The 21,947-nt window shown below is 53.0% G+C and overlaps 2 protein-coding genes and 1 long non-coding RNA gene across 10 annotated transcripts in view; 1 reads left to right on the top strand and 2 right to left on the bottom strand.

Annotated features, from left to right (window-relative positions):
- RALGPS1 (Ral GEF with PH domain and SH3 binding motif 1) overlaps nt 1-21,947 on the bottom strand; it is a 292,098-nt gene that overhangs the window by 84,703 nt on the left and 185,448 nt on the right. The window lies entirely within an intron of this gene.
- Nucleotides 11,690-15,240, bottom strand: LOC130708367 (uncharacterized). Its single transcript, XR_009008588.1, has 4 exons — nt 15,114-15,240; nt 12,653-14,583; nt 12,268-12,380; nt 11,690-11,873 (listed from the first exon to the last, which is right to left on the bottom strand). It is a non-coding gene; the product is annotated as an uncharacterized LOC130708367 (long non-coding RNA).
- Nucleotides 15,360-21,947, top strand: part of ANGPTL2 (angiopoietin like 2) — a 34,394-nt gene continuing 27,806 nt past the window's right edge. Inside the window, exon 1 of the mRNA XM_057548194.1 lies at nt 15,360-15,817. The gene's annotated coding sequence lies outside the window, so the exon portion shown is untranslated. The remainder of the gene's footprint in view (nt 15,818-21,947) is intronic.

Raw genomic sequence — 21,947 nt, 5'->3', positions numbered from 1 at the left:
TCTGAGGAGGGGAACGCCGCCACCACAGCATGCTCTGGAGCCCGTGACAGTAATCGGAACCAGCTGAGGACGGAGCTGCGCTTCCAAGGGCTGCCAGGAAGAGGGATTTCCAGCGGCAGAAGCCTGGGGATGTTTCTCTACCCAGGAGCGCTCCCCTGCCCCGCTGCTCTTCTCTCTCCTGGGCCGAGGGTGGGTGGGCATCGGGGAGAAGGGCAGCCCCCTGGGGTGCACTGTGCCTCCTCCCTTGTGTCCTCCTCATGCGGCCTGGCTGCCCGTGCCACAGGCTCTGCAGATGAAGACACTGAAGCACTGAGAGGTGACATGAACTGTTCAAGGCCACGCAGCTAGTAAGTGGTGGAAAGTCTGGTTTTAGAGCCCACACTCTATACCAGTACACTGGCCTGCCTGGCAGGAAGAAGATGATGATGATGATGATGATGAAAAAATAAAGCACTTATTACATGGCAGGCACTTTGGATACCTTATGTCATTTCATTCTCATGACAACCCTATGAAACATAGGTATTATTTTTATTATCCCCAATTTACAGAGGGGGAAATGAAGGCACAAAAGATAAGTTACTTGCCCAAGGCCTTTCAGCCAGGAAGGGCAGGCCTTGAGCTCAAACCCAGGTCCCTCCGACTCCAGCACCCATGACTGTACCACCAAGCCCTTCACTTATCCGCCCCACAGCAATGACAACTGAGCACCCAATGCTGTGTGCCAGGCACTGGGGACCCAGGGGTGACGAGGTGACCGCCTCACCCATACAGCCTGCTGCGGGAGGGGAGAACACCAATCATACCAGTATATAAATAAACCTAAAATTCCAAGTGTGAAGGAAAGTGTATCTGGCCTGAGCGATGCTTCAGAAGGTTTTTTTTTTTTTTGAGGGGGGAGCGGTGTTTGAAAATTTATAAAAGTAATTTCTGCAAGATGATTTATTATCTTTTTCATGTGCTTTTTATTTCCTATTCTGTGCCAGGAAAGCAGTTGGAAGTCAGGGACATGTTAATAAAATTGGCCGAATGAAGCTTGTTTCACAGTCCAGACATCACCTGCTGCTTAAACACCACATTTTCCCAGGTCAGTGACACCTGGCCATTTTGGTGAAGGAGAGGGAAAGGGAGAGACTAAAAGCCTCAAGCCAGCTCCTAGGAAATGGCTGCGAAAAGCCAAACCACACTTTCCTGGAGTGATGCATAACCGACACCTGCACGTGTAAAACAGCCGTCAGAAGTAGGGATGGGGCTTCCCTGGTGGCGCAGTGGTTGAGAATCTGCCTGCCAATGCAGGGGACACGGGTTCGAGCCCTGGTCTGGGAAGATCCCACATGCCACGGAGCAACTGGGCCCGTGAGCCACAACTACTGAGCCTGCGCGTCTGGAGCTTGTGCTCTGCAACAAGAGAGGCTGCGACAGTGAGAGGCCCACGCACCGTGATGAAGAGTGGCCCCCACTTGCCGCAACTAGAGAAAGCCCTCGCACAGAAACGAAGACCCAACACAGCCAAAAATAAATAAATAAATAAATAAATAAATAAAAATTAAAAAAAAAAAAAGATGTAGGGATGGTCACGGCTGGGCCACCCGGCCTCACGTTCTTGGCAAACTCATCTATCTTGAGCAGTGGTTCCCACAGCGCCGTCCTCATGGGAACATTTTAGAAATGCACATTCTCAGGCCCCACCCCAGGCCTACAGAATCAGAAACTCTGGGGTGGCAAATTGTGTGTTAACGAGTTCTCAGGTGACTCTAAAGTTGCTAAAGCTTGAGAACCTCTGATCTAGGACGGGCTGGAATGATGAGCATAAGGGACCCAGCGCTGATTGAGCGCCTACTATGTGTCAAGCACACAACATCTCAACCTTCACAGTAATTCTGGGAACAAACAGCATTATCCTACAAGTGAAGAAATGAGGATCACAGCTTCCCTAACTTGCCCATCCTCACGCTGCTGGGAAGCTGAGAGCTTAAAGCCTGTTAACGGCTGTGGACTTTGGATGCAGACAGGCCCAGCCAGGTCCAAATCCTGACTTTGCCACTTACTGGCTGTGTGGCAGTGGGTCAACTCCCTAACCTCTCTGTGCCTGAGCTACCTCATCACTTAAAATGGAAGACAGTAAAGAGAACCTCTCCTGGAAGTTTCTATTTTTGAGGATTCAGTGAAATAATCCACTTAAAAGGCCTCCCACCATGCCAGGCACACAGTAAGTGTGCAGTAGACGGCAGATATTTTGTAAGGGCACAGACCTTGTAAGTCCCGAAGGCCTTTGAGCCCCCAAAATTGATGTGATCAAGTGCAGGCATCGACTCTCATGTACTTCACTCACAGGAGAGCTTTTCAGACTAGTGTAGTGCCCAGCTACTCTTATTTAGAAATAATTCTATCAGATTTCTGGGACCTCAGCTGGCGAGAAGCAACAGATCAGGAGAGGGATGGGAGGCTGGGAAGGGAAGGTGATTGCTGCCTTGGAAAGAAGAGCTAGAAAAGTAACAACAAACACAGCTGCCTGGAGCTTACAGGCAGTAAAGTTAGTCTATTCAAGATGACTGAGTCACCAAGGAGAGTGTGATTAGCCAAGATTTTCAGAGGCTAGTGTGCTCTGTGTGTGTGTGTGTGTGTGTGTGTGTGTGTGTGTGTGTGTGTGTGTGTCTATGTGGGTCTGTGTGAAAAGCTTAATGAGAATGGATAAAAATTTTAAAGCATTGGATGTTTCGAGAGATAACCTTGTAGCTTTCCAGTCACCGTGATTATCTAAAACGGCTTGGTCCTTGGAGCCGAGAGAGCTGAGGCTTCCCCACGACAGAGGCAGGTCACCATGGTCTGAGAGGCCAGGCTCCTAGTGCCAGACTGCCCAAGTTCAACACTAGCCCATCATGTACCCACTCTGACCCTGGGCTAGTCAAGTAACTTCTTAAGCCTCAGTTTCTGCCTCTGAAAATTGGGTAATAATAAAGGCCTATCTCTTGGGGTTGCTGTGAGGATCAGTAAGCACTCAGTAAATGTTACAAATCACATTTGGATGTGCACATGTGCACGTTCCACAAGCCTGCTTCCCGCCATGTTGGTTAAGCAGACTTCACATACAGGCTGCAGACCAAGGCAGGGGCAGGGAGGCAACTCTATGACTAAAGGACTGTTGGTCATGAGGCTCTGCAGGCGTGGTTCTGGGACCGACAGACATGCAAACCAAAGAGGGAAAACTAAAGGAGGCCATCTGGAGAGATACAAAATGACCAGTGATCTCCCGAGGACCCAGTGTGTTGGAAACCCAGGATAATGGGGCTACCAGTTACTAAAGGAAGAGAGCCAGCATTTACTGAGCACCTACATTGTAGCCTGTATTGCACTAGGGTATTTGCACTCACGTTGATTCACTTATTCCTGCCAGTCATTCTGGGAAGGTGGTGTTACCATCCACAGCTGTTAAATGAGGATACTGAGATGCAGAGAGGATTGGTAACTTTCAGAAGTCACGTGGTTAATAAGAGGCAGAGGTAGAATTCAAGCCCAGGCCTGGCTGACCCCCATCAGGCCACCACGACAGCCATGGCCCAGCAGGGAGGGAGGGAGCTGGCGATACACCCGTCCTCACTTTCTTCCCACCCTCTCATCACCTGCTGGCACCTGCCATTGGCCAAACCCAACCAGAAGCCAGAAGGCAAGGGAGCCCATCGAGGCAATCCATACAGGTCAGGCTCTGGGCCCGGGGCAGCAACTGGAGAATACCCAGCACAGGGGAAACCTGTCCCCTGCCCTCCAGGGTTTCAGCCTCAGAGCTGAGATTTATCCAGTCCAGCACAGGGAGGGTGAGAGGAAGGGCAGTGGGGGTGGTCTGGAGGCTAGCAGGGCTGAAGCAAGCCTCCTGCACCAGCTGCCCCTACTCCCTGCAGGGCCTGTGTGGGTGCCCCTGAGATGCCACACTCCAGATCTACTAGTCAGAGAAGCCAGGGCAGGTCTGAGAGCCTTAAGCCCAGGAAGATGCAGAAACAACCCATTGTGATTTTCAAGGGCCACAGCTACAAGTTCTCGCCTCTCCCTGACAGGGCCTCCCGCAAAGTTCCCCTTCCAGCTTTGGGGCAGCAGAGCCATGAACCTTTACTGAAAACAATTTCCAGCAAGCCCAAGGAGACCCTGAGCTGTCCATGTCTCTCCAGATAGTAACCTTGTGAGTATCCACCTCAGGAGCTACCTCAAGGATGAAAACAAACTAGTTCAAGGAGTGGGGTAAGTAAATGGACTTTTCCAGTCCACTCCAGCCTGAGGGGACACACAGGATCGCATTAACAGCAATTCAAAAATGTTTTATAGATCCCACCAGCATATCTGCAGCACCTCAAACTCATTCCCAAGTTTCCCCCCAGTTATTTCTGGCAGTGTCTGGGGTAGGGTCTCCTCACTCCAGCTCCTTGTTGGCACCTGTTTCCCCACACTCCTAGAGGATGGTGCCCAGCACTACCCAACTGTCAGTGCTGGCTGTGGTCAGGGCTGCCATGTACAGCTGCACAGGGTGTGCACTGCCCAACTGGACAGGGCAGTCCCGACTGTGGGTCACTACCTTGTTCCCAGAACTCTACTTCTAGGGCTCCCAAGTGGCAAATCTTCAAGGTGCTTATCAGTGCGGCTCGATGCTCACCATACCAGAGTAGTGCTGGGTTTCTGTCAGCTCTTCCTCCAAAACCTAGCCTGAGTCCAACCACTGGTCACTATCTCCTTGACACTGCCCTGGTACCAGTCCCCTTGCTTCTCACCTGGACAGCCCCTCAAGTCTCCTAATGGTGTTCTCAGCTCCATCCTTATTCCGCCTGGACCACTCTCCACCCAGCACCAAGAAGGACAATGAGAAAACGCAAAGCAGTGCATATCATCTTCCTGCCTGCAACCCTCCAGGGGCCTTCACTGCACTCTGAATCCAACCCTAAGGCCTCACCTGGCCTACAGGACCTGCCCAGCCTGCCTCTCTCGCTCCGCCTCCCTCCACTCTCCTGCTTGGCCCCTCTGCTGGGCCACACTGATCTTTCAGGGCCAAGCTCATTCCCATCCCATTGCTTTTGCACGTGCTGTTCCTTTGCATGGCTGCCTCTTTCCAGTCTTTGGGCCTTGGTTCACGTGACCCTCCCTCCTAGAAGCCTTCCCTGAGCACCCCGTTTAAAATAGCCTCCCTCCCACCCCCGCCCACCCCCATCTTTCCTATTCCATTAACTGGTTTCATCAGTCTGGAAATTATCTCATCTCTTCATTGTCTGCCTCCTTAAAGAGACATACACTCCAAAAGGCCAGGGGCTGTGTCTGTCTTGCTCACTGCTGCGTCCCCAGCTCCTGGCACCGTAAACATGTGTGAAATAACTGAGCGGATGTCTCCCACAGAAGAGGGGGCCTTTGCTCCGCTCCACGGCACTTGCTGAGACTTGTGGCCCCGAGTCTCACGGCTCAGCACTGCGTGAGCCCTGGTCTCACCACGAGTGTAGTGAAATCAGCTCCTCCGGCCTCTGCTGAGAGCCCTCGCTGTCCAGAGCTCAAGCGCAAGCTGCTCTCTGGGAGCCAGGCCGGATTCAGGCTCCCATCCTGGTGGCATCGGAGGTCCACGTGCCTGGGTCTGCGTCTTTGCTCCATCGCTTCAGCTGTAGGCCCTCGGGCAAGCTACTTAATCTCTCTAAACCTTATTTTCCTCAGCTCTAAAAGGAGGAAAGCGGTGCTTCTTACCACCTGGAGTTGTTGTGAATATAAAGAAGATAATTCACACGGACCTTTCGCACAGTGCCTGCACCCAGTGAACGCTCAACCAGTGTCGCCGCCATTACTTGTTCCCATGAGGTTGTCTCCCACGTGTTCTTCCGGGACCCGAGCGCAGCCACCCTCCCCTATCTGCTCAAGCAAAGCAAATCCAGAGCCCCCCTCAGGCGCTGGCTCATCGTTTTGGATGCCAGCTATGGATAACTTTGTGAACAGCAGCTCCCTATGGGTTCACTGAGAAAGATGAAATGAGGGATTTAAAGAGAAATGATTAATATCTGTATCCACAGAGATGCACACAACATGGGCCTATCCTCAAGGAACTCACAGTGCAAGAGAGGAGAGCAGATCTGCAAGCGAACGCATCCACTGAGAGGGGGCAACATCGGCGCCGAGCGGTGGCCCCGTGGACTCAGGTGGCCCCCTGCAAACACGCAGCCCGAACGCTACGGAGAACCTCACGTCAAGTCAAGTCAGATTTTATCACCAAATGAACTTGTGCCAAACTTCTATAAAAAGGCTTGCTGGGGTTTTTTGTTTGTTTGTTTTTTCCTTTTTCAGCGATTTGGGGTTCTGAATTTGCGGAGGGAGTGAGCTCTCGCGGTCAGGGCCGAGTCATCCATCAGGTGCAGCAGGCACAGGGCCGGGGGCTCATGGTACTATCAGGGGCCCCCCAAATGTTCTAGCTTCTTTTAAAATGAGAGCAAAAAGTGAAATTTTAGGTCAGAAAATGCTTTACTATATAATGTTAGCATATTTGTCCTTATACCAATGCAGTCATGGAAGATGGTTTTTAATATTTTTAGTGGGGGAAGGAGCTCACCAAGTGCCCAGGGCGGGAGGGAGTCACAGGCCCTGCTTGGAGCGCCGCCCGCACAGACCCCGGGAGGACTGGCTGAGATAAGGCCAGGGAACGGACGGGCACAATGCCCGATACGGAGTAAACAGTAAACAATGACGACAGTAACGACCATGATATTTTCACAGTCTCTTTTTTCTCACCTACAAAATGGAGTAACTGCTGCCCTCCCCACCCCCAGGCCTGCCGTGAGACTCAAGGGAGACAACAAACACCAAAGCACTTTGGGGACCAGCTCTGCCGGCAGAGGAGAGGGGCTAAGACTGGGGACACCGACCTCATCCACTTGGACCAGGAACATGAGCGGACGTCCCTCTGCTGCCTCACCCACACCTGGCAGGACGGCCCCGAAAGGCCCATCACAGGTACTGCCTTCCTTCCTGTACCTGCCTGGCAGACGGAGCAGTGGAGAAGGGGGGAGGGCAAGGCTGGGGCCGGGGCACCCGGGAGCCAGATCAGTGGAGGAGGGAGTTACTCAGGACCCCCAGAGCCAGCTTGGGGCAGGCCTGGGGCAGCTCTTCAGAGGTTTAGACACAGCCTCACCATGTCAGGGCGGCTGTCTTTCTCTCCTTGGTCTCCTCCCCGCTCTCCTCCTAGGTAGACTCCCAAATGGTGCTCCTTGCTGCCCTCACCCCTGAGACCCTGAGTCAGAAACCCTGGATGAGATTTAGAAGGCTAGTATTCCCCTGCAGTCATTCAACAGTCATTCAATAGCGTGTGCTTCTATGCACTAGGCCTCAAGCGAGATGCTCAGGCCAGAGCCCAGAATGAGGCAGCCCCAGGCCCAGCCCTCGGACCTCTATGATGACACCAGCCCACCTCCCCGCCAGCGCCAGCACCTCTGCTTCGTGATCCCACCCTGGCCTCATGCCTGGGGAGCTCGCTCCATCAATCTCTTGCCAGAAGCCCTCATTTATCTGCTCAGCCACCTCGCTTGGCCTCAGGACGGATAAGCAAGGTCGGCAACAGCTTGGCTACTCCTCGGGACGAGAATTTCAGCAGGTATCTATCTGTAAGCGAACTGGGGTCCTTTCCCACTGACCGTAAAACTGCCTCCAGTCCCTCATGTCCTGTTTAGGACAAAGGTCCTGTCTGATACGGACAACAGTGTTCCAGAAGCAACCGTTTTTAAAAATTTTATGCTGGATGGGGATGATTTTAAACAGCTTTGGAAATTTCCTGTGAAGTGTTTGTTACGAACCTACGAAGAAAACCAGGAAACGAAAATTAAATCTCTCCTGTCTCTGTTCTTCAGTCTCCCCTCTTGGGGACAAGCCCCCACGTGAGCTGCAGGGTGAGAGAGAGGCGACAAACCAAATGAACATTCCTTAAGATACTGTTACGAAGACAAAATGAAAACCAGTCAACTGAAGTCTCAGCAAATTGGCTTCGGGGAAATTGGCCTGGAGCCCATAGTTGGTGCTCAGATGGGGTTTAATAAGTATCTGTTGCCTGAGCAGCGAATGTGTTTGTCAGGTGATGTCCAGGCTTGAGAAGAGGCACTGCCCTGACTCTGTCCCCTGGCAGGCGTGTTGGGAAGTCGCGAATGAGATGGACGAGCTGACAACAGGCTCTCCAAACTGCTTTGTAACTGAGCATGCACCTTGCGCTGACATTTGGACAGACTTGCCCGGCAAGCACTTAACAGACACAGTGTCCTCGAAGGGCTTTCCGTGTGCTGGGACATCCTCTGTGACACTGGGTAGTATAGGATGACTATTAGCACTGTCTTAGATACTTTCCGTAAAAGAAGTCTCCTAACTTCTCACCAGGAAACATGTGGCTCCCCTGCCAGACATGAGGCAGCGAGTCACAGGACCCGACCACGAGGCCTCCAGGAGAGGAGGGGACCAGCTGGCTCACGCTCAGCTCAGAGGCAGCTGTGTCATTAAATCTGGATGGATGGACGCTTCTGGCAGTTCCACAGCCTCCCTGATGCTCAAACACTCCCGTAGGCCTTTCCAAGACCAGCTGACCTGGAGAGGAGGGGCCCTGCCTTTTTGTCCCTCACCCATGGCTCAGCCTCACTGCAGCCTTGATCACTAAAAACTGCCACACTTCCTCGAATCTGAGAAGTCGTCAACCATTAAATGGGTCATGTTCTAGTAAAAGAGAAAAAGTACTGCCAATTAAACCCTGATACGCTACTAACTTTAAGATGCCTCTTGATTTCAGAGATCCTAAAACAAGAAAAAAGTGTTAAAAAGTTAGAATCGAAGAAATGTAAGTTGTTTTCAGGACAACACAACCGTGTTCCTGCTATCTTTGATGTAAGTCTTCATCACAGTCCCATTACAGCCTAGCCGTGTGGCCTGGTGCAAGGAAGCTCACTTTGCCAAGCCTCACTCTTCTTGTTAGTAGAACAAAATAGTAATACTTCCCTCATAGGGTTTTGGGAGGAGAAGAAAAAAAAGATACCTATATAATATTGAGCTTGACACCCAGCCCATCGCAGGTAGCTATATAAGGTGCTCTAACAAGGCTTGTGAGGCCACACATTTCTTTCATCTTCTAGTGCCCTGGTGGGTACACTGAGCTGAACCAATCTATGAATTATTGGGGCTGATATTTCCCAACAGACTATGACCAAGAACAGGGAGGGCAGACAACTGAATTAAGGACCACCAACCAGCTGGCTAGGTTTATGGTAGGGCATCAATAAAAAGCAGGAGGTTTGGGTGAGAAGGCGAATTCAGTTGGGATGTGGGGAGGTCCAGTTCCTGAAAAGGAGGAGTAGATTGTATTGAACTAACCCTCTGGTCAGTAACAATGATAAAAGCTGGACAATATACAAAAGACAACTGCTTGAAAGCACTTGAAAGCAATCCAAAGCAATAGAAGCTGGAGGAGACATGGTCCTTGAAAGACAGGAAGCACACTAGGGTATTTCCCTATTCAAGGTGATACACAGAATGACAAAACAGAATGCAGCAGCATTACTGGCTGGGAAGAAGAGAAAGAGATTGGACCTTGAGGATGGAAATTGAAGGGGAAAATGCTAGAAAGGAGAAAGCCACAGAATGAGAAGCTCCAAAACTACTACATAAATTCCCCTTGAATCCTTAGTTAACCCCTAAATTGTATACATGGAGAGGGAAAGAGAGAGAGAGACAGAGAGACAGAGAGAGAGAGAGAGAGAGAGTCCTGGGAGCCCAAAAGAAAGCAGCAGCTGAGAGGCAGAAAGTTCAGCAGCTGCCTGAAAGATGGAGTTTGGAGTTCAAGCCCTGCCAAGTTAATGGGGCTTAGCCAGCACTTAAGGCTCTCAATTTAATCCCAGAAAGGCCATGCCTTACAAGTGAACACAGGATTAAGGGTTATACTCCAGGATTAAGGGCAAAACCAAAATAAACCTACCTGAACAAAACCTAAAAACCAAGCCTCCACAAGATCAAGGGAATATGCCAGTAATTTAACTGCCTGCCAGAACAAAACACAACATTCTTGAGAGGAAGACAATAAAATACTGAGTCTTTTCAACGTAGCATCCAAAATGTCCAGCATACAACTTAAAAATTATAGGCGTGTGAAGAAGCAAGAAAATGTGACCCACGATCAAGAGAAATAATAAAATTAGACCCACTGATGACCCAGATGTTGGAATTAGTAAAGAAGGACTTGAAAATGTGTACATGTTATAAATATGTACAGGGTCTTCACGAAATGAAGTACAGAATGAATGCATGGATAGAGAAACTCAGAAGAGAAATGGGACGCATAAAAATAAACTAAGTGGCAATTCTAAAACCAAAAGGGTACAGCACCTGACATAAAACATAATTTGGATAAAATTAACAGCAGATTAAATACTATAGAATAAAGGATCAGCAAACTTGAAAGCCAGGTAATAGAAATGATCCAAACGAGCACAGAGATTTTTTTAAAAAAGATAAAGATAAATAAATGGTGCTTCAGTGACCTGTGGGACAACACCAACTGTGTTAAGTGGAGTTCCAGAAGGGGAGGGGAGAGAGAATTGTGCAGAAGAAATATTTAAAGGAATAATGGCCCCCAACCTCCCCCGCCAACACATTCCCAAATTTAGTGAAAAATATCAACCCACAGATCTAAGAAGCTCAGTGAATCCCATACAGAATAAATACAAAGAAAATCAAACCTAGTCACATCATCGTCAAATTACTGAAAATCAAAGATAGAGAGAAATCTTAAAAGAAGTCAGAGGGGAAGAGACCCACCACGTACACAGGAACAACTACAAGGAAGAGAGCTGACTGCTCATTAGAAACAGTGTAAGCCAGGAGACAATGGAAAGGCGTTTCAAAAGTGCCGAAAGGAAAAAAATCAGCTTGGGAAATGTGAAGCCTGAAATGCTGGTAAGACTCTGAGGTTGCGAGGTACAGCAAAACCCCCCTCCCAAGCACCCCTGTCTACGTAACACACATTATTCGTGCACTCCCCCCCCCCTCAGCCCCCACCCCTCATACACAGCTCTCTCAGTAGAACATCCCAACATTCCCAACAGGATGGATTCCCAACAGGTGGATGGAGTTAGAGTCTGTCATACAGAGTGAAGTAAGTCAGAAAGAGAAAAACAAATACAGTATGCTAACACATATATATGGAATCTAAGGAGAAAAAAAAAAAAAGGTCATGAAGAACCTAGTGGCAAGACGGGAATAAAGACACAGACCTACTAGAGAATGGACTTGAGGATATGGGGAGGGGGAGGGGTAAGCTGTGACAAAGTGAGAGAGTGGCATGGACATATATACACTACCAAACGTAAAATAGATAGCTAGTGGGAAGCAGCCGCATAGCACAGGGAGATCAGCTCGGTGGTTTGTGACCACCTAGAGGGGTGGGATAGGGAGGGTGGGAGGGAGGGAGACGCAAGAGGGAAGAGATATGGGAACATATGTATATGTATAACTGATTCACTTTGTGATAAAGCAGAAGCTAACACACCATTGTAAAGCAATTATACTCCAATAAAGATGTTAAAAAACAAAACAAAACTGTAACTGTCAGGAAGGTGATAAATAGGAAAACACATCAAATTTACACAAACTGTGGGACATAATTAAGATTCTTTGTATTCTGCCACCATGTAAACATCACATATCTTTTTCATTCTGGTAAAAACTATAAAAAGAAAAAGAAAGATTCCCTTTTCCTCAAATGCTTTCGTCACATGACACCCGTCCAACAGGCAGGTGGAAACGCAGGGATGGTGCTCACTGAGGTCAGGAGGATTCCAAGATCTGGGAGCTGTCAAGGTGGAAGCTTGACCAGGAGGTTCCGGATAAGAGTGGGGAGGAGCCTGGGGACAGGGAGAAGCAGCGGCAATTTCCCGAGCAATGCCGAGTGCCAGGCAGCGTGCTAGGCGCCTTAGGTATGTTATTTTAATCCTCACACTAATCCCTAGGAGTCAGTATCATCATTGCCTTTTTTAACATGAGGAAACAAAGTTTGAGAGAGAATTAGAAAGTTGCCCAGGTTAGTGACAGAGCTGGGATTTGAGCACAGGTTCAAGAGGTTCGTCAGCCTCTGAGCCACAGCTCTGTACCCTCCCCCGCCAGCCATCCGTTTATTCACTCTGCTGTGCTGGGCTGGACAAAAGGAGAGCTCCCCACGGCCCACGCCACACATGCCCCCGTGCTCAGGGGACTCCCGGGCAACTAAAACGACCAGAGCCAACATTACTGAGCACTTACCATGTGTGTTACACTTAACGTGTCACATCTTATTTAATTTTCGCAACAGCCCTGTGAGGTAGATCCTTACATCATCTTCATTTTCCACATGAGGAAAGTGAGGCTCAGTGCTCCTGGTGGTAGAACCAGAATGTGACTCCCCAGCTCAGGCTCCCCAGGGGTGTGCTTGATTGCCCAAGGCCACCAACCGGGCAGGGGGTGAGGAAAGATGGGCAGGGCACGGCCACCCTGCTGCTCCTTTCCTACTTGGTGGGATCCCAGGAACTTGGAATTGTGAAAGCAGATCTGTGTAGTAACCAAGGGACTTGGGCTGCACCTACTCCCAGAGCGGGGTAAAGTCCTGGGAATGCTTCCTGCCCCGGGGGGTCCCATCGCCTCCAATCACCTCTCTCACCAGGACAGCTGCAACCAACTCCCAGCAGCTCCGATGCCACGGCCGCAGCGCCTGTCCATCCAGTCAACACCAGCGTGGCCTTCTTAAAAACAAAAGCAAGCCGGAACCCTGTCCTGCTCAGAGCCTTGCAGTGGTTCCTGACTGCCCTCGGGATGAAGTCCGCCCTCTGACAAGGCCTCATCCCCTGCCACGCTCCCCTCCTCTCCTCCACACCGCACTCCTCTCAGCTCCTGGAAGAACTCACAGTTGCTCTTGCCTCAGGGTCCGCTCCTGTTACTACTGCAGTGTAACAAATTACCACCAAAACTTTGCGGCCTAAAATAACCATTTCCTTATCCTCACGGGTTCTGTGGGTCAGGAATTCAGACATGGAACACTAGGATGGCTTATCTCTGCTGCCTGATGTCTGGGGCCTCAGCAGGAAGACGCTATAGCTGGGGATGACTCGATGGCGAGGGGCCTCTTTCCTCCCATGTCTGGGGGTTGATGCCAGCTGCCAGCTGGGACCTATGGTGCATGCAGTCTTCACACGGCAGCTTCCGGGTAGCTGGACTTCTTGGGGTCCAGCTTGGCTCATGGCGCCAACACAGAGTGTGCCAGTAAACAAGGCAGAAGCTGCACTGCCTTTTTTCACCCAGTCTTGGCAGTCAGGTAGTGTCACTCCCACTGCATTCTACTGGTTACAAGCAAGTCAGAAACCATCCAGATTCAAGGGGAGGGGGCAGAGATCCTACCTCTCATTGGGAGGAGTGTCAAGGTCTCACTGTGGCGGGGAGATATTGTTGGGGCCACTTCATGCGCTATTCTCTCCGCCCAGGCCATCCTCCCTCCAACCTCACCACCTGCTAACTCTGACCCATTCTCCAGGTTTCAGCTGAAGCACCACTTTGTCAGGGACCTGCCCTGACTGCTTAATCAGACATCCTGCTTAGATACTCCCTGTGCCTGGCACTTCTCAGGTGCCCGAGTCTGTCTGTCTGTCTGTCTCCCCTCCGGCCTGCGAGCTCTGTGAGGACAGGGACTTTGCCTTCCTGGTGCTGGCTCAGAGCAGGTTCCCAAAAAATAAATCCTGGAAAAGAGAGTCAGAGAGAGAGAGGAGGAGGAGGAGGGAGGGAAAGAAGGGAATATGCCTGCATCCAGGCTGTCTAGGGTGCAGCTCAGAAGAAGTTAGACCCCTCTCATATGCTCCGGCTGATCTTGAGCCCCCAGCCTGCCATGGCCCCACCAGGACCCTCCAGACCCTCTGGAAAATCCACAGGGCGGGCAACACCTTCACCCCCCGCAGTCGATGTGGGGAAGCTTTCTGTGCCATCCTGCTGTCTGGCTAATGTGGTGGCCTGTAAGATGCTGGGGTCTTCTGGCAAAGAACACCTTTGCCAGAGGACAAGGTCTGAGCAGGATGGGAGAAGCTGAGGCAAGAAGGAAAGGTGCTCTCCTTCTGCAAAGACAGGAGTGGTGATCCTGGGGAGGGGAGGAGCACGGTGGACCCAGGAACGTGATACACTGTGCCTAGCGGTGCAGAGAACCCCACTAAAGTTTCTCTCCCAATCTGTACCCAAACATCGTCATCACCACCACCATCATCACTACAAATGTTTTAAAAGGGAAAGAAGAGTTACCACCAACACTGCACAAGGCTGCTGTCCAGGCAGAGGACAAACCTGCCCTGGCTGCTCCTTCTCAGGACTCGCCTCCTCCCACTCAGCAGGCCCGTCCCCCCCGCCTGTGCCGATGAGCCTGTAGGGCCGCTCGCTGCGTGGGGTCCAGTGCTGTCTCCTCTCTTGCTCTGACTCCACAAACATTCATGAGCTCCGTCTCGGGGGCAGGCTCTGTGCTGAGGGTGCCGATGGACTCCCATCATGTGTTCCTCGAAGAGCCAGACGGGAGGTCCCAGCGGAAGTTCTGGGAGCGTGAGCCCTGGCCTGCTGGACGCCAGAGTCCTGAGTTCAGTCCACTAAGGCCTCCTCGCCCTACGCCAAGGCCTTTCCTGCATGACCTCATAGAATCCTCGCTGCAGCCCTTGGAGGTAGATTACTTGCTTTAGCTCATTTACTGATGCATGAGAGGGATGCCCGGAGAGATGCAGTGACTCAATCAAGGCCCCTCAGGTGGGAAGTGACGGAGCATTTCCCCAGCGCCGCCCCCACCCCAGCCGGTGGTACTTCCACTGTCCCAAGCCACTGCTTCTCCCTAACTTCACAGCCCAGATCCTGCTGGCTGCTGTGCAGACAGCCTGGGGCTCCCCCCACCCCAGGGTTTAGAGGCGAGAGTGAAGCCTCCAAGAAGGGCGGCTGACGGGGAGAGGCCGTCTGTGCGGGGCTGCCCTGCCTGCCCACCTGGGACTCTGCGGGGCAGGCCCGGAAGAGGCAGCGATCCAGGGGAGGACCCGGCTCCCTGCAGCCCACACGCCATCCCGCTGCCTGCACAGCTGGGGCGGATCTAAACCCATTACCTGAGTCAGAGGGGAGGCTCTCTGCCTCGGCAGAGTGCACCCGGGGCTGCCCGGGCTTTTGGGAGCCGTTGGGCCAGGGAGCAGAGCTGGCCCGGCTGCTCGTGCCAAGGAAGGAGGGGGCCCGCCGAGGCCGCCAAAGCAGGCTGGGGCGGGAGGGGCCAGGCCAGCTGGGGCCGGAGCTAGTGTGACATCACCGGGCGGCCCGCCTCTGTCTGGGGCTGAGGGGAGGCCCTGAGCCTTTCTGGGGCCTGGGGGATCCTCTTGCACTAGTGGGTGGAGAGAAGTGCCTGCAGCCAACCAGGGTCAGGCTGTGCTCACAGTTTCCTCCGGCAGCATGTAAAGGCTCCACAAAGGAGTTGGGAGTTCAAATGAGGCTGCCGCAGACGGCCTGAGGATGGACCCTGCGCCCTGAGCAGTGCCGCCTGAGCTCCGGACCTGCAGAGCATGGCACTGGGGCAGCTGCCAGCCCCCGCGAGAGAAGGCAGGTTGTGAGCCACCCGGCGGGACCCCGGGCCAGCCCCCGCCCCATCCCCGGCCGGAGCCCCGCTGTGGAGGCAGAGCGGAGCGAGCAGAGGCCAGTGAGGCAGGGCTGCTCTGCGGCCGGTCCAGCCTGCGGCTCAGGGAGGCCATGGCCAGGCTGCCCCGCTGACGGCCGAGGTGAAGCATGTGAGAGGCTGCCCCGGGAGCCAGGCAGGAGGGAAGAGGTAAGAGCCCGACTCTGTGGCACCGAGGGACGGGGGCGAGAGGCAGCAGCTGGCTCCGGGTCTCTGGGTTCAAGAACCCTGACCCCTCCAGCCAGGGAAGGGGATGCTCGCAGCTGGGCCCTCCTGCTTTCGCTTGGAGCCAAACAAGGCATCTGCTGGGACAGGACCTGTGGACACCTGGGCAGAGGGTGGCGTTCCGGGGGCGTGAGGTCATGGCTGGGGTTTCGAGGGCTCCATCAGTAAGCCCCACTCTCCTTCAGACAAAGAGCCTTTGGGGTGAAGGCAGGCGGCTCCTGGGCAGGGCTCCGCAGCCGGGGTGTGCGCACGAGCGAGCGTGAGCTTGTGTGGACGGGTGCCCTTGAGGGGCCAGCGGGCCGATGGAGTCACGGACATAGGGCTAGCCCGAGGACTCCGGAAGCTGTTTTTCAGTTTTGAGTTCCTATGCACCCTGGCTGGAGACTCTGCTGAGGCAAAAGCAAAAGCAAACGCTGTCCTGCGAGAGCCCGGAGCCCTGGTTCAGAAAGTTCCCTGGAGCTGAGCAGCCTCTGCTCATGCCCTCAGCTGGGGAGGAGAGAAGCGGAGGGGTCCAGAGCCGGGAGGGACACATCAGCCAGAGGTTCCTGCCGCTGTGACTCAGGGCACAGCGCTGCCCTGGTTTCCCGGCGGGTCCAAGGACGTCTGGTCCCTCCTCGCACAGGACGGGACGGGATGGGATGGGACGGAGCCCCAGGTCTCCAGCAGGCTGTACGTGGCCTGGCCAGGACACAGGGGAAGACGAGGCTTCCCCGGCACCCGGCAGGGGGACGGTGCAGGCTCTGCATTCTGAGTCCCTTGAAAGCGCTCGTTAGATAACATTTCCAAACAGAAATTCTTCACTGATCCCTCCCTTCTCCTCCTGTGATATGTGTGTCACGGGTCAGCTATTGCCTCTGCTGTGGGATTATGAGAGCTCCCAGAGGGCAGTTCGGTTACTCAGAAAAGGATCCCCTTTCACCGGGGCTCTGAGGAAAGTTGAGAATGCCACTTCCGAAGCTGGCCAAATGCTCCCCACATGTATTTTTCCAAATTGAGACAGAGTGAGGTAGTGCTCACAAGCTAGGCTCAAATCCTAGCTCTTCTACTTATGAGCTAAGTGACCCTTGCAGATCATTTAGCCTCTCTAAGCCTCAGTTTCCTTATCTGTAAAATGAGATAACAGTAATGCCCATCTCTTGGTAACAACTAACACTTACATTGCACTTACCAACGGGTAGAGTCCTCACAACCACCCTATAACACGGGTACCGTTAGTCATCACCATTTCACAGGTGAGGAAACTGAGGCACAGAGGTTAAGTGTTGTGCCCAAGGCCACATGGTTAGTAAATGCCAGCACCAGCACTTGAACCCAGCACTCTGAACCACGCTCCATTGCTTTCTAGGAGGAGTGCATGGGATCGTGACCGGGAAGGCCTTAGCATGGTACCTGGTGTGTGGCAAAGCCTCAGAAAACATTAGTCACTGAGTATTATGAGCCATAACAATCAGAATTGCAGAGAGAGAAGAGCAGAGACCCAGATTCTCTCTCTATCCTCGATACATTCTGCTGGGGTTGTCAGGAAATCCCACCAGGCTGAGCCAGTGCTATGACCACTACTGCCACCCACGCTGGGGATCCTCCCAGGAGCCCGAGGAGGGGGGCTTTATGTCTGGGGCAACTGCAGCACATCCAGATCCTAGAAGTCCACACGAAGGAGGAGTGCAGCTGCACCGACAAAAGGACCTCGGGGGCATCTGACACCAGCCTTACAGTAAGAACATCCTACCCCTCACGCAGCACTACTCCCCTGCGTGCTGGTCCGCTCACCAGAACCAGCAGGGAGGAAAGCGAGCTACCACCGTGCTGCAGGAGGTCCACAAAGCGGGAGGACCAATGCCAGGCCTGCCCTGGGGTTGCAGAGGGTGAGGCAGGGACCTCTCCCCCAAACTCCACCCCCATCACCCAAGTCTGGCCACAAGATAGATGGCCAAGTCTGGTGGATTTCACACCAGCCAACACTGATGCATCTTAGCCCCGGACAGTAGCTTCTCTCCTGTGGCCCCAGAGGTCCCTGAACTCTTGGAAGCATTTGGAAAGGCTGACATTAAATATATGCTTCTCTAGCACAAGGCCTCTGGGGCTGCGGAAGCTGCAGGTTTCCTGGCTCCACCCGGGAACCACGGTGGCTCACTATGCTCTCTGGGCAGCCCGGGCCAAGTAGAGACTCTGACCTCACAGGCCTGCCTAACACAAATTAGCTTAATTATTACTCAGTAAAGGCAGACAAAAATGTGTGAAGCACATGGCCCAGGAAGGGACTGCACGGTATTCCTGCACTTTCATGGGCAGAGCAACTAAGCCATTTCTCCATCCACTCCTCCATCACACAATGATTTATTAAGTACCACTGGGCTAAGTAAGGCACATGCAGTATCTCATTTCATCCTCGCTACAACCTTAGGAGGTAGGTTCTAGTTTTAGCATCACATTTTACAGATGAGGAAACAAAGGCTCAGAGAAGTTAAGCAACCTGCCCAAGGTCACACCGTTGGTGATTCTGTGGGATGTGGACCCTGGTCAGTATGGCTCCAAAGTCCACACCTTTCCCTGCCTTACTCCACTGCCCTGTTCAAGGTGTCTCGCAGTCAAGTCTATTACGGTTGGTGTCCTAGAGACGCTGCACCATCCCATCTGAAAGCCACGTGCTTACCTGCTTATGTCATAGGAGCCTACCTCTGAGACAGTACAGGCCTCATCGCCACCCCTCTTACAACCAAGCCTCAGCACAGCTACACAGCACGCCTGCGGTAGCACAGTCAATGAGAGGTGGAACTGGGTTCCAAGCCAGGCTGTCTTAGCTCAGAACCCTGCGCAGCTGGTGCTCTGTGCTGCTGCGCTGCCCCCACCCCCACCCCCACCGGCAGCTCCATGGAACTCTGCACCAGCTCAGTGGGGCAGAGCCTCGGGCCAGCAGTCATCTATGTGCCTGAGATACCACTGGTGTGTTTCCCACGTTCCTAACTTGGAGACTCCAAGGGCTGCAGAACCTGAGCTCAGGTCTTCAAGGCCTACACCGGCCACACTTGAGCAATTCCGGAGAAGAGATCCAAGAGCCACAACTGGCAGCTACAGCAGAACAAACAGAACAGGCAGCAGCCCCGCCCACGGCAAGTACATTCAGCTTCTGGCCTCTCTCTGAGTCACAGCCCACTTTGTCCAAACTGGTCTCAATTCACAGCAGTCAGATGGGGAGGCGTTCTGCTTCACGACGCCCACAGCCCAGTGGGAAGAGGGAGAAGGTGAATCTAATAATCACACAAACGCACAACAGTGGGAGACCTGTAAGGAGGAGGCGTGTGGCGCTAAGAGGGAACTGTGAGATGCGTGGCGCTGTCCCCATTTTACAGAAGAGGGAACTGAGTGTCAGCGGGTGCGGCACCTCTGCCAAGGTCTCTCCACTAGCGGGCCAAAAAGCAAGGATCCAAGCCCAGATCTGGGCCCATTCCACCCCAGCCCACTGCCATCCTGGACGAACACACTGCGGGAATCTCAAGAATGAATCAATCCATTGAATAGCATTTCTTTTCTGCGAATTTATATGAAACACCCCAAATAGAAGGGTTATTCAGCCACTGGCAGCTAGGAGTTTGTGGTGATAGATGGGTCACATCAGAACCTCATTCTGAGGGTAGTTTCTATGACAAAACCACATTCCCACACAACGACCATAAGCTGTATGACTGACTTAATAACAGCCTTGGGAGGAGAGTTAAAATGTTACAATGTCCCGTTCCACGTACACATCAGTTTTAAGACACATTCTGATCACAGACATGTTAACATGCTGGGTGGGGGGAGCCAGGCCTCTCACAATCAAGCTATTGTGTTAGGTCGATCCTCTGGTGAAACCAGCCTGTCTTGGGGCCAGCAGCCCCAGAGCCTCAGCCTCCCGCTGCTGCCTAGTCCTCCAGAAAGGCATGCCCAAGACCACCTCAGAAAAGCCCAGAATGAACTCTGTTCTTATCTCTGAGAGATGCCTGAGGACCCACCCAGCTCCAGGAACGACCAAAGTCCTGCCCCAGATGGACCCACCCCAGCCCCCATGAGGGAAAGGTGGCATCTCTCAGTCACTGCTGGACCTCCAGTACCCACTAGGGACAGGGAGAGAAGGGATCTGAATGAATGAAAGATGGAGGGAAGGAAGGAGGGAGGGAGGGAGCCTCAGACCCAGAGACTGTGGCCCCTGGAGGGCAGGCACCTACCTTGCTCCTGCTCTATCTCCAGCCCCCAGCACAGTGGCTGGCACAGAGGAAATGCTCAGGAAATATGTTCAATGGATGAAGTCCTTGAATTCCTATTTAGTAACCCAGGTGCCATCCTGGCTATTGGGTATTCAGAGGGGGAACCACCCTGACCCCGCTTTTAAGAAGCTTGCAGTCTGGGGTAGAGAACCAGACATGCTGTATCTTGGGGGCTGTGACGGAAGCAGCCCCAGCTGCTTCTGGGAGCTGGAGGAGGGAGGGGGCCCTCCCTGTGAACGGCCAGCTTCACTGAGAAGGTCAACTTAGCAAGGAAGGCAGGCGTGCATCAGGCAGGACACAGGGAAGGTGCCGAGGCAAAAAGAAGAGCACGTGCAGACGCAGGGAGGCATGACAACACAGGCTCTGTCTTTCAGCAGGACACTGACAAGACCAGATGTGTGTTTGAGAAAGATAGGCCTGGAGCTGCAGGCAGTGCAGAGTGCAGGGGAGAGAGCAGCTGAGGGCAGGGAGGCCAGGAAGGACTGTGTTGGTAAGAAAGCTGGCTATGGAGTCCACAAACCTGGTTCCAAGCCTAGCTCCACCACTTGGTAGCTCTGAGGCCTGGGCAAGACTTCATCCTTACCTCTGTTTCTTCATCTGTGAAATGGGGATAATCATAGCCCCTGCCTTACAGAATTGCTGGGATCAGTGAGGTAGGCACAAAGTGGTTGTGCCAGCGCTCAGGGGATAAGCCCTGCCAACAGGCCGAGGTGGCCATGGTGCCAACCACTCAGCCTGACTCAGAAGAGCAGCTCCAGGCAAGTCCGGATTCCCCAGAAAACTGCCCTGGGCCAGTGCTGTCCACCCAGTCCCTAGCTGTTCTCTCCCGTCTGAGGCTCCCCCAGTTCCAGGGCTCCAGAGCACACGAGGCACTGCCGGAAATGCAGCAGCCAACTCAGGGGCCGGGCTCTGAAATGGCTTCTGCAGACTCTCCTGCCTCTGCTCTGTTGGCTGAGGCTCCTGGCACAGAGGGCTCAGTGCGCAGGCTTTGGGACCACCTCAAAATGGTTCCCAAATAACGTACCGTGGAAAAGGAACAGCAGCACCCTTGTCCCCCTGGCAAAGGCAACCAGCTCCCGCCGCCTAACCACATCCCCTCTTGCCCCATGATCTCACAGTATGACCACAACCCGCCTCCTCCATGAACTCAGCCCTGCCCTGGAGCCGGCAACACACCAGTGGCAGGAGCATCAGGCAGATTCGACCCTCCACTGCCACTCTTCCAGGCAAATCCATCTGATCCTACCTACCTGCTTCTCTGGCTCTCACGCCTGTGTTCCCAGCACCCACGACAGGGCTGGACCCAGGATGCAGCAATACACAATGGCGGGCTGGCTGGGAAGGCTAAGTGGATGGAAGGCTGGCTGGCTGGACAAACGGCTCCTTCAAAGGTCTTATTAGAGTTGAACTGGCAGGGTCTGGGAATCAGCTCCAGACTCCCTGGGTACCCACACTGACTTTTGGTGGGGATGATTCACAGAATCCTAGGCTGGGAAGGGATGGCAGTTGGAGATGTGGCTATTCCCTCCCTGGCCTCCAGGCTGGCGGCGAATCACCAGGACAAGTGATGCACAGTTCCTTCTCCAGGGTTTCTAAGGTGAGGACACCACTGCTCATCCTAGATGCCCATTTTGGGGTCTCACCACTTGGATAATCAAGAACTGTTTCTAACACCCAACAAGACTCACCCTTGTGCAGACCTGAAAGCTATTTCTACTTTGTCAGTCAAGAGTGACTAAGCAGTAATCTGCATCTGGGCCATTAAGCAAACAGACAGGCACCTTTTACTCATACTGGTTGGAGAGACGATC

Source organism: Balaenoptera acutorostrata, chromosome 6 (assembly GCF_949987535.1).
Source record: "Balaenoptera acutorostrata chromosome 6, mBalAcu1.1, whole genome shotgun sequence".
Taxonomy (NCBI): Eukaryota; Metazoa; Chordata; class Mammalia; order Artiodactyla; family Balaenopteridae; genus Balaenoptera; species Balaenoptera acutorostrata.
The sequence above is the reverse complement of the archived record's forward strand: the minus strand, read 5'-3'. Positions and strand labels throughout refer to the sequence as shown.